This window comes from Sinocyclocheilus rhinocerous, unplaced genomic scaffold, assembly GCF_001515625.1.
Source record: "Sinocyclocheilus rhinocerous isolate Xijiao unplaced genomic scaffold, SAMN03320098_v1.1 scaffold942, whole genome shotgun sequence".
NCBI classification, from domain to species: Eukaryota; Metazoa; Chordata; class Actinopteri; order Cypriniformes; family Cyprinidae; genus Sinocyclocheilus; species Sinocyclocheilus rhinocerous.
Window position 1 is genome coordinate 259,917 of NW_015627890.1, and position 13,263 is coordinate 273,179.

Below are 13,263 nucleotides of genomic sequence, written 5' to 3' on the forward strand. Positions count from 1 at the left end.
AAAAAAAAAAAAAAGAAAATAAAGGAAAACAAACTGTACTTACAGATAAAGCCACTTAAATAAAGTACACTTTAACACACTTAAGCACTCTTTTAAAAGGATCACTTTGTAATAGAGTCAAATGTAAAGTTTTACTTTTAAAGTCCATTTTAAATCATTGTTTTAATAATCTTTTGTCGTGCTTTAAATAAGTACACTTGTTGTGATGTGTTGACTAACATTCTTAATTATATTAATTTGTTATTTAATATACATTTTTAAGTTAATATATTTTAAATATGCTAAATTGCAACTCCATCATTGCAAATGTGTAATTATAATTATACTTAAATACATTATTCCCTTATTATGACAGAAATAACATTAAAGTAAAAGTTTAGCACTAATGCTTACAATCCTTAGTAAGCATATTTCAAAGACAATACAAGTGATTATGAAATTACATTAATTACGTGTCTGAAAACTACATTCTTACAAAACTTACATTCAATTTGTACTTAAATATGCTCTATCAAAAAATATTATTTCTGTAAGTACTTTTAACTTTAATAGTACGTGCATTTTTTGGGTAATAGTGAAAGGTAATCACTCTGGATTATTTTGCATGCGAAGTCCAGTCATTTAATTTGTGCATTTGGGAGTTTTGCGTGAGGGTTAACAACTTCCCAATTAAGCAGATTTCACTCATGTTAAAGTTTATCATGCAAGTTGTCTGCGCTGACCAACAGAAAGCTGCTTGGTTTGAAAGTAACTTCCATGTGAGCTGTGCTTCAAATATAGCTCTATATTGTTGACTATTAACTTTTTTTGCAGAAATATTACTAATGCGACCGTACCTTAATGATGGAATCAAAATAAAATCTCTCAAGGCTTAACATGAGCCTTTACCTCTAGGTGCAGTGGATTAAATACAGTCCACTTTACACCACAGCAAGCTCAGGCTTTGAAGATTTCCAGTAAATATAAATGATTTAGCCTTAATTAAAAACCCTAGGAGTCATTGTACTGCATGTCAGTGAAAAAAGTGTGTTAGCTTGAGCTCCAATAATGGTATTCAGGTTGGGAATTGTGCAGCCTTGTGAATGAGCCTTGTGATTCAGTTCCCTCTGATGTCCTTCATCATGAGTCAAACATTTGCTTCTGACAGGCTCCGATCACTCCACGTCCCCTCGTAATCTCTCCGTCTGAGAGCACGCTGATGGTGGGAACGCCGGCCCGGACAGATGACATGTTAACAGAATCATTTCACGCCCCAGTACACACACCAACACTGATTTATTCACCCGCTGCCGCGCTAAAGGTCCACGCATCTGATTTATGCTCCCCGGTCCAAATATCTAATTTCATTTGGAAAAAAAAAAAGAAAGAAAAGGAAGGTAGAAGCAAGAGATAGAGGGAGAGAGACAGGTGGGTGAAAAAGTATAATTTTAAAGCACGTCATGATGGTGTAGATACCATACATGATTATTGCACTGAGGCATAAACTATATGACAAATGGGCCGGCAAAGGCAAAAGCACAGTATTCTAACATTATCATTTCTCATATCCAGCATTCATAATCGAAACATCAAGCGGCATTAAAGCACATCTACAACACCGGTACAAACACACAAATCTTACAATTCTCAGTATATATATAAACATATCGTGGGATTCAATAGTGCACATTAACTTTTTTCATTGCTAATCATATTATAAAAATTTTTTAAAGTATGTTTAAAATTGAGGTGGGTGGGATAAGGTTTAGGTTAGGAACAGGTATGGTGGTCTGATCCGGTTTAAGAATGTGTTAAGGGGTAAAGTTGACAGGTTTGACAGTGTTACAGATGGAATTACAGATGTAATGACAGGAAGGTATTTTAAAATTTAAGTACAATGTAAAAACATGTACAGTAGTGTACGTACACAATAAGTGCATTGTATCTAATGAATAATATAAATGTAAGCAAATAATAGTTAAAGACTAAAGTGGGTCCAAATATGTTTATATAGTTTTTATTAATTTTTATTTCCGTTTTTATTTTTAGTTAGTTAAGTACATTAAATTGAACTAAATGAAAATGAGAAATGTTTCCTTGGCAACTATAGCTGAAAAAAATTTATTTAGTTTTTTATAATATTTTTATAATTATGAATTATTTTTATTTGATATGTTTATATTTTATTTAGATAGCGGTCCTCGACTCTGGACCTCGAGATCCACTTTCCTGCAGAGTTGAGCTCCATTCCTAATCAAACATTCCTGAACAAGCTAATCACGGTCTTCAGGAAAGTGCATCTCAAGGTCCAGAGCTGAGGTTTTATTTTTAGTTAACTGTGATAAGCCTTTTTCAGACTCATATATTCCCGTTTGACTGTCTGTCTTCTGTCGAAACTCAGAGTGGAGCTCGGGAAACAGCTGGCAAAGAAGATCGAACCGGAGCTTCAGGATTCAGCGGAGGTCACTTCTCACAATACATCCACCAACGGCCTCATCAACCTCCTCAAGAAGAACTTTGCTTGAATGAACCATGAAGAGAAGCTTCACCTTTACCCCAAAACCAAAGCACTGTAGCACGCCTGCAACAACAACAGGGCTCACAAACATCAAGGCTGAGGAATCAAGCTTGCCTCAAATTTGCACCAATATTTTAAAGAAGAATTTAAAACATTTTGAAACTGTAATGTAGTGTAATTTTCATTGACAATTAATCCATAAATTAGCAGTATTATATTCATGTTTATTATGTTAATTTATGATTATGCAAAATAATAAAAATGCAAAATCAGAGATGTTTTACACTGAACTCTGTGAAGAATCTAAAGCACCTTGTGTTTTACAGTTTGTACTTCATGAAAGTTTCATGGTGAGTCTTTTTTTCCCCAAAATAAATCACTTTGCACAATTTCTGTGACTCTGGCTATGATTCAGAATAATATCATACAATAGCGCTTATAGTATCACTGATATAATATAACAGTTTTTTGGTGATATTTTGAATTAGATTTTAATTTTATATTTTCTGTTTTCACTTTAATCCTGTTTAAAGTTTTTGAAATTTTTTTGCATGTTTTTGACTTTTTTATTAGTTTTGAGTTTTTTTAAATATGTCTATATAGCAGTGTCATTTTAGTATCATTGAGATACTATTATAGTTGTTGTTAATTATTTTAATTCGTTTTTATTTTATGGCTTTCATTTTAATTTTAGTTCAATTTTTAGAAACTGCTGTGTTTTTGTCAGTTTTTAGTTTGGGTTTTTTATGTAGAACTTTACATTTTTATATTTATTTCAGTTTTAGTTTTAGTTATTTGAATACATCATATTTAATTTCAGTTAACATTTATTTCAAATAACGATTTTTTTTAATGGTTTTAGTTAACCATACTAAACCTGTTATATATATATATATTCTTTTTATTAATTTGTATTTATTAAATTTAGTTTATTACGTTTGAATTATTTTAGTACTTAAAGTTAATCTAAATGAAAATGAGAAATGTTTCCTTGGCAACTAGCTGAAATACAGTAGGTGTAAGTTGTTTTACAATTAATTTTTTTAAGTATTTTTAAGTTACAATATGATCAAAAAAAAATAAATAGTATATAACACTATTTGAGAAGTAAATAATATGTACCCCATGCATGAATGCATGAACTGATAAAATGTAAACCTTGAATGCAATCTAAATCTGCCAAATGCATAAATGTAGGTAAAAATATAAATGCATGGATGCGCAGAGCACACTGCACTGGATACTGTATCCCACAATGCAATGCCCTCAACTTTCCATTTTCGAGTGTAACATCAGCTTTTCTGACACCTGCATCTGATTTCCATGAAAGATCAGCAGCACGAGCAGGTTCTGCACCAGCAGATGGAGCTGTAGGTCCAGGTCCATCACAGTCAGTCTCTGGGTTCCCAGTGTTTCTGTCTTTGGAACATGAGGTCAAAGGTCAGCTGTGTTCAGCTCCACTCAAATCCCCAAAGCACACAGAGACTGAACCGAAACACATCTGGAAAACATCATGCGAATGAAAATATTCTCCACAAACAGTAAAAGAGACAGATGACTTTTACTGTAGTATTACCACACAGAAATATCCATTTGCGTGAGTTTCGGGGCTGTAACTCATTTCTGCGTCTGATGAGATGATTGACAGGTCACAGAGGAACCTCAGCCAGAGATCAGATCGCTGTATAATGTGCCTGTTGCCTAGCAACACATCTTTCACTTCAAACATCACCTGCCCAGTTATTTCCAGCCTTTTCCTTGAAAATAAATAAATAAATAGTTAGAAAGAAAATTATTTCTGAAATGTCATCTGAGCGGAGACAAAACAGCAGAAAGAAAAATGAATTAACATTTCAGATCGTCAAGAGAATCTGAAAGTCAATGTGGTTGCCATGGCAACAAGGGTAGAAACTGTACTAGTCATCAAGAGCCGATGGTGATCTGGCATTTTCCACAATATAGACAACAAACTGTTGCTTCATTAAAGCAATCAACGTTCAACCGAGAGATAATGTGAGATATGAGTGTTTGGACACATCAGCCACTCTGAAACACACTCATTTCTTCATCAGCTTTGCTCATTTGACTTTTAATCAGCTGACAGTGATTTTTAGCGGATGTATGAAGCCAGTTGCTATTGTTATCTAATATAAAGAACATTTAGACATTTTTAAGTGTCAACAAATACTTTTCGGTTTCACTGTATATGTTACATTGAGCAATTATTAAACTATTGAACAATTATTGATCATTAACATCAAGCCAAAATGTTTGGTCTGTTCTACTGTCCAACAGTTCAAATCATACAGCAATGTCATAATTTAAGAACTGATATTACTCAACCATTTAACGCTGTCAACACAGATGAAAATTTTTCTTGCATTTCTGAGTTTATCATTCAAACAAAACCAACAGAAACGACCTCCTGAACTGCACAAACAACATTTCCAGAAGGGTCACTGATTAAGCAGAAAAACCTGTTTGTGTCTTATTTGTGGAAAATTCACCTTCAGCTGAATTCGCTGAGAAATTCTGCTTGCCGCCTAAAATCACTAAATGAAGGTTTCCCTGGAAACGTCTGCATGTAATTTCGATTAAATATACTTGTAATATATCCACATACAGCTGCTCTCTCTTCTAACAGCAATAAATAACCAATGTTTTCGGTGATATCAGCATAATTTATATGAATTTGGATACTAGACTGATACAAATTAAAGAGCATCATGTTATTTGCACCATGCATGCATTACCGTTTTATTGCATAAACTCATTTTAAAGGGGTCATAGGATGCTACATGCACTTTTACAAGTTGTTTGAACTGAAATGTGTGTTGGCAGTGTGTGTACACAACCACCCTATAATGATAAAAATCCACTCAGTGTTTTTTTTTTAATCTACTAAAATCTTTACCCCTTTCTCAAATCGAGCCGATCTCAGATGCCTGTCTGTGTGACGTCACAAAAACAGGCCCCTCCCACGATAGTTTGACAGACTGGACTGGCGTCTTACCTTAGCTCCGCCCTGAGTGAGCTGTCATCAGTCCGCCATTGTTTCACCGCCGGAGCAGATGTAGACAAGAATGACTCCTAACAAGCGATTGAGGTGTTCTGTTGTTGGATGTAATAATGAACACAGCAGTCGTCATTTACTCCCGACATCTGAGCCGCTGAACTCGTAGTGGATTACATTTGTTTCTGAAGAGAATGCACCCCCGATCTGCATAAATGTGTCTATGTTCGCCGCGAATCATTCGTGATCCAGCTTCACCTACAGAAGAAGTGAGTATAAGGTTTTTTAATGAATCTTTGCAAATCGCCTTTATTCATTTCAACTTGTGGAAAATAGGCATCCGATGACCCCTTTAAGTGCAGTTTTAGACTTCTATAACACTAACTGCATTTTCATAATGAGACAATAATGTTGCATGCTACATTTGAAAAGTCAATCCATACTGATATTGCAAACTGCAATTTCTTAGAATATTATTTTAATTTATTACCATAATCATAAACACACTGGTTTGTAGCTCAAACATTTTTGCCGTTTATTGTACTTTGTTATTCTTAGTTATTTACCAATAGCAGCGAATGAATTGGAAGTCTCGCACGTTCACTTCTGCATTGCAAAATAAGGTGAATAGCATTGCAATCCGAACCCAGCCTTTGACATCATATCTGTTTTTATTTGACAAACTCTTGAGGGTCACTGACACCAGATTTCATCCGTCCTCACTGACTTTTATTTGCTCAAACTCCAGACCAGCGTCTGACAGAAGGCCTGCAGAGACTCATGGAAATCGTTGCTACTGAACTGATCTCATCATACCACAACAGTAATAATTCCTCAATCTTGGAATACAAGAGCAACAAAAAAAAATGCAGTGCTTGAATTACACATATAAGGCCGAATCGAATGGCACAGATGCCGCGCAGAGCTCCGATTCCCAGCGCCACGGCTGGATTTACGGCACACACACTGGACACATGCCGTTCCCACGGACAGGTCCATGAGTTATGGACAGCTCGGTGGAGAAGCGTGGGCAGAGAGATTTTGGGTGGTCCTTTGGCCTGCAGCTCTGACACTGTCATTGAAATAGAGTTTACATGGAGAAACTGTCCCACAGATTCCCTCTAAACTTCTGTGGAAGCCCTGAAGACCTCAATTTAGAGAGAAAAAAAGACAGAATTGTGATTCAGAATTCAGATTTTTTTTTTATTGCAGTTTTTTCTCACAATTCTGACTTTTTTTCTTTGAATTCTTTTCTTCTAAATTGTTTCCTCCATGGAAAAGGCAAAGCGTCTTTTTCTCACAATTCAGATTTTTTTTATTGCAATTGCAAAAAAGTTTATATCACGCATTTCTGAGTTTATATATCAGAGTTACAAGGGGAAAAAAAGAAAAAAAGTGAGGTAATTTTGACTTTTTGTCTCAATTTTGTCACAATTCAGACTTGAGGAAAAAAGTCAGAATTGCTAGATATATACACAATTTTCTCACAATTCTGAGTTCACATCTCAACTTTTTTTCTTTTCTCTGAAATCAGAATTTCCATGGTATATAAAAAATGTTAAAAAAAAAACAAAAAAAGGTAATTGCAACTTTTATCTTACAATTCTGACTTTGTTTCTCGCAATTCTTCACAATTCTGTGTTTATATCTTAGAACTGAGAGAAAAAAAAGTCAACAGTGAGATACAAACTCTGAATCTGCGAGGAAAAAAAGTCTGAATTCGTAATTAAATATCACATTGAACGTTAATGTCAAGAATCCGGTCTATAAACTTCTGTTCACTCACCACCAGAGATCGCTCGTCCATTACATTGACTCTCACACTACACAGACTGTTACACTATACCCTGGACTACATTTCCCATCATCCATTGCACTGATTGCACACAGCAGTAACCAATCACACGCTCACCTGAAAGCTACCAATAACACGCACTATATAAATCAGTCTCACACCACCATTCAACGCCGAGTACTGTATGCGCATATCGCTAGTCAGTGATAGCTACGTTACGGAGCCATTTCGTTAGCCATTGTTTATTTCCAAGTCCTAGTCTTAGTCTAGTTTTGCCTTGCCTCTTTTCCGGTCCTTTGACTATTGCTCGTGTTTACAGATTACCCCATTTGTCAAGCCCTCTGGATTACGTTCGCTGATCGATGACCCACGCCTGCCCTAGGAATACTCTTTGTCTTGCCTCATTCATGTCTGTTTGCTGTTTATTGACCCATGCCTGTTTGTGACCACGCCTGTGAATAAAGCTCTGCATATTGATCCGCACGCTTCCTCTGTTCTCTCCGTAACAGTTAAATACTCCAAAACAATAAAAATTGCACTTAAAGGTTTGATATGCCCTTGTGAAAAAGAAGTACATTTAAAAAGAGTAGGCTACTTATTACACACAAAAGAATATATTTAAGGTGAACTGAATGTTTTCGGACACATGATTGCAGGTTATTTACAGTCAGATGAAACCTGGGTCAAAAAAGCACTCTCAAGTTCAAATATGTTCAAATAATCCAAAATGACTTCTTTTGTCTTTGAAATACGATTAAAGTGTACTGCTGAATGTATGGAGAAGCATTTATGATAAACTAAAATATACTTTGTCATTTCTTTTGAAACTCGTATGTCATTTATTTAAATATATTTCACACATTAAATATATAATCACACATTTGTATAATGAAGTTGCAAATTAGTCCATTTAAAATATATTAACTTTAAATGTACTATAAAATAACACACAGTAAAAATGATAATAAAATGATAATAAAATACTTTACATGTGCTTTAGTATGTTAGTCAGCACATCAGAATAAGTGTACTGCTTTAAAGCATGACAAAAGCTTATTAAAACATAATTTGAAATAACTTGTAATTTGAAACTGGATTTAAGTATGTTTAGAAACAGCAATGAAAGTGTCTTTTTTTTAAGTGCCCTTTTATTTCATTAATATTGTATCTGCAAGTACAGTTTTTAAAAATATACTTTTAAGATTTGAAGTGCACTACAAGTGCACAGTTAAGCACACTTCTTTTTCACAAGAGTGTATATCTAGAATACATCTAAAGATCTAGATGAACAGTGCAACTGGAGCACAGAAATAAACTCAAAAAGTAAAACAGTAAGAAAGCTGCAGCTCGTCTGCTGTTTGTCATTGAGGAGCTAATGAGCTCAACACCTTCTGTTCAACACCGACAAACAATTCATGGCTTTCAGGAGGAAAAAAACATCATTTATACACTGGCATATGTGTCATTTATTTTATATGTAGTATATTTCTGCATACTAATATAAACCCAGATTGACACAGATTAGAATTAAAGGCCAGAGATTAAGAGAATTTGTTCTTTGAGATCTAATTAATGTACTGTGATGCTCAAAGCTGTTTAATCCAAAAATCTTCTCAGCAACATTGAAATCACCACAGGAGCTGCTTTGTAGAGGTCAGTGGATTTTATGTCTCAGCTGCTTCTCCTAGACAGCAGTGAGATCAAATGAAGAGTAAACGGAGTCTCAGATGAATCTCAACAAAGTCTCAAACTGGGCTCACATTTATCCAAAGTACCAAAAAGGTCTGCAATGAATATTCAGAGATCTCAATATGAACTCAATCACCTTTTGCCAGGAGCTTGATTGACAGGCCATATGACCAATCATAACGCTGAATCTGCCAGGGCGGGTCTTTGCGAAGGGCTCTAAGCAGCTATAAAGGTTCCTTTTACAGCATTAATTTAATGATTTGACTGAGAACTCATGAGCTAGAATGAGCAGTAGTTTGCTCCTGTGGGATGCTGTATCAGATGTGATTACAGTATGCGATATCACCGCTGAATAAACACACCAACCCTTCACATGCCACTGGAAAACCACAAGACATCTATGCTGGACGAGAACAGAGCTCTAAAGTCTCACACAGGTGTGCAAAATCACTTCAGACCTCCTTATGGCCAACAGGATGTGATGTCATGCTGTAGGGCAACAACAAAAACAAATAATTCATTCAAAGTATTAAAATGTTTGTGTTCTCTGGACAGCTTTAGATCATCTATTTCTATGAAATATCTCAATTAAATACATGTTTCTGGTTTTATTTTACATGAGATTAAAAAAAAATGTGATAGTCTTTTATCAAAAGACTCGTTAAAAATCCATCCCTTCCAATAAATAAATAATAAAAAATCAAATATATATATTTTTTCTGATTTGGCCAATACAGCAAAGAGAAGTGGGGAATACAAGGACAAATATATCCTCATTAAGAAAAAATTTATTATAAATACTAATTTTGTTGTGTTTAGAGAAATGCGCAGAACGACACTACTTATTGGCCAATACAGCAAAGAGAAGTGGGGAATACAAGGACAAAATATATCCTCATTAAGAAAAAATAAATTATAAATACTAATTTTGTTGTGTTTAGAGAAATGCGCAGAACGACACTACTTATTATACATTATTTATTATAATTACATTATTTGATTCATAAAATATTTTAAATGAATTGAAAGTGAGAATCAGTATTGCTTTTGTTACTGAGACGTCATTTTGTATAAAACACCCAGGTTCTGTATAAAAATAAAATCACCGTCACACAGTTTTAAGTTAACTACAAAAACCACTTTATTGAAAAAGTAGATTACATAAATCTATGGTTAAATGATACGTCCCGACTTTTCATACATTAAATAACTTTAAACTTTTCACGTTTAGATAAATAAATCTACTTTGCTTTTTCTTTATTTATGAAATATCTAGGAAATCAAAACATTGTACAATAAAAAAAGTGATGCAACAGAACGTAAAATGTGCATTTTTTTAAAGAACTAACTGAAGGAAAGCTACCGTTCATTGAATCTCTGATAAATGCAGGAAATACATTCTACACTCTTTATTTACAGGGACTCTAGCATTGTGCTATGCAATAGTAGTATGTTTTAAAAGTGGATTAAGATAACGTGGAGAAAAATATCACACTTGTTTTTTCTTTAAAAAAAACAACACACTTGTGGGAATGATCTGAAAGTGGGAAAAATCTGAGGTTACTGAACTGTTCAAAGAAATACTCTGTCTAGAGAAGAGAATATTCAATCTTCACACTGTCGATTACCACAGAAAATACCTCAGTTGTGAGAAACGAGTAGAAATGATTTTCTCTGGCAGCCGACGGCATGTCACAGACGCTGTACATTAATCCAGAGTATTCCTTTCGCTAAATCTCCGGGAAACCTCCTTCTCCAAAAACAAGGTCAGGATGACGTTATGTGCTTCTGGTACAGTAATCAGTCAGCAAGCACACATCTTCATGAGTTTTACAGTCTGCTTTGCAGATAAGAAGCCACTGGATTTAGAAAACAACTCTCTCTATCAGGACTTCTCAGGTCAGGGAAACACATACAGCCCGTTTCTGTCAGTAGTATTACAGCAGACGTCTGTGTGGAACAGAAGCATGTACAGCGACCCGAGAAGCATTGAAGACGCTTAAAGGAACAGTGCAGCCAAATATGAAAATGTGCTGAAAATGTGCTCACCCTCAGGCCATGTAAGATGTAGATGAGTTTGTTTCTTCATCAGATTTGGAGAAATGTAGCATTGCATCACTTGCTCTGTAGTGAATGGGTGCCGTCAGAATGAGAGTCCAAACAGCTGATAAAAACATCACAATAATCCACAGCACTCCAGTCCATCAGTTAACGTCTGGAGAAGACAAAAGCTGTGTGTTTGTAAGAAACAAATACATCAAGATGTTTTTAACGTCCGGCTAAAATACAAGTCCATAATCCATAATAACACTTTGTCCAGTGAAAAAGACGTCTCATCTGAATCAGGAGAGAAATCTGCACAGATCAAGCCAAAGCAGCTCTAAACAAATATGTGGCTGGATTTTGATGTGAGAGACAACAGGAGATGGACTTTTTCACTGAAAGAAGCATTATTATTAATGGATTATGGGCTCATATTTTAGCCAGAAGCATCGGCTTAAAGTCAAAACGTCTTAATGATGGATTTTTTTCAGCTTTTGGTTTCTCAAGACATTAACTGCTGGACTGGAGTGGTGTGGATTACTTGTGGATTACTGTGATGTTTTTATCAGCTGTTTGGACTCTCCTTCTGATGGCACCCATTCACTTGCAGAGCATCCATTGCTGAGACACTGATGCAATGCTATACATTTCTCCAAATCTGATGAAGAAACAAACTCATCTACATCTTGGATGACCTGAGGGTGAGCACATTTTCAGCAAATGTTCATTTTTGGGTGAACTATTCATTTAAGTGTCTAAATACTCATCGGGGTTGCTGTATTTGACACAGGCACACACACAATCACACACAGAGTGGCCCAGCCACTAGTGTACATGAACATATACACAACTACACACAGACTCTCTTTTCCACATACACGTTCACTTATGTCCTAAACAGGTGCAATGTGATGCAACAAGCTTCCAGCAACACGTAATTTTTGTTCACGTGACTCTAGACAAAGAAGAAGCTCAAATATAAGTCATTTTGACATCATTCCCAGACTTCTGCGTGTGTTACTTCATAGTTTTCATGACTTTACTATTATTCTGACATGTGCAAAATGTTCTGTTGCCTTCCGCTTCATTGCATCGCAGCTGCTAAAGATGACGTGTCGAACACAAACACAGGACGAACGCAGCAGGTCTCCGGCCTGGCTGAGTCCAGCACATCCAGGCTTGACCTTTGACCCCTGCACACCTGTAGAGTCCATTAAGAGTCTCCTGAGACACATCACAGCGCGTCTCCTCCACGTTAAGGAATATATAAGGCAGGAAGGCACCTCATCCAGAGACAAACCAGTGTCTGAAGAGCACGACGTAGGAGTCCAAACATTTCAGTGGAGAAGATCCTCCGCGTTCACAGATCCAACCTCGCTCTGCTGGTGTCAGGTCATAACAGCCTCTCCGACCCCAGCCAGAGAGATCCATGTCAGACCTCAGCTAAATATACACTTGTTAGTCCATCTATGTGCAGCAGGTTTCACAACGGTGAAGTAAATGCCACAAGTGTGCCAGTGATGCATCAGTGTTCGGACCATTGCCGCCATTTAAGTGATGCTTAAAGGGACAGTTCACTATTATTTACTCAATGTTGTTCCAAACATGAACAAATTATGGACAATTTAAGGCAAGACACCACAGGTTAATAAGGAAGTTATAACTATTAGATATCACCATACATTCCTCAGTTGATTAATCATAGTATATTTTAACTCCTTCGAGTTAACGAGTTATTGACGAGTTATCTCGTCTTTTACAAGAAAACGCTTCCCCGCCAAAGACGAGTTTTTACGGCTTTTCGTGTTTTCACCGTTATACACTCGGGGGCGCTATTACGCATCTTCTGAATGAGTACAAAACCTCCCGAACAAAAACACACGAGAACAGGACGGAGAAACTAGCGATCTCTTATGTAAACAGATGCATATGAAAAATAATGCGATCATCAGCAATAGACAGCATATAAATGAAAACAGCATAATGTTACGGAGTAAAATGTTGATCCAGGAAGTGGTATATGTCTGTGCAAGCTTTGGAGGTGTTGATGGAAGCGATTTACTGGATTTATGCTTTGATAATCGTACTGAATATTATCCAGATGTAGTTTTTGATAAAAAGTTAAGGGCATTATTTTGTATTACAAGTTTTCTGAAATGTTATGCTTAAATATGCAAAAGATGCATTATTAAATACACTGCAAAAAATGAATTTCTTAGTATTTTT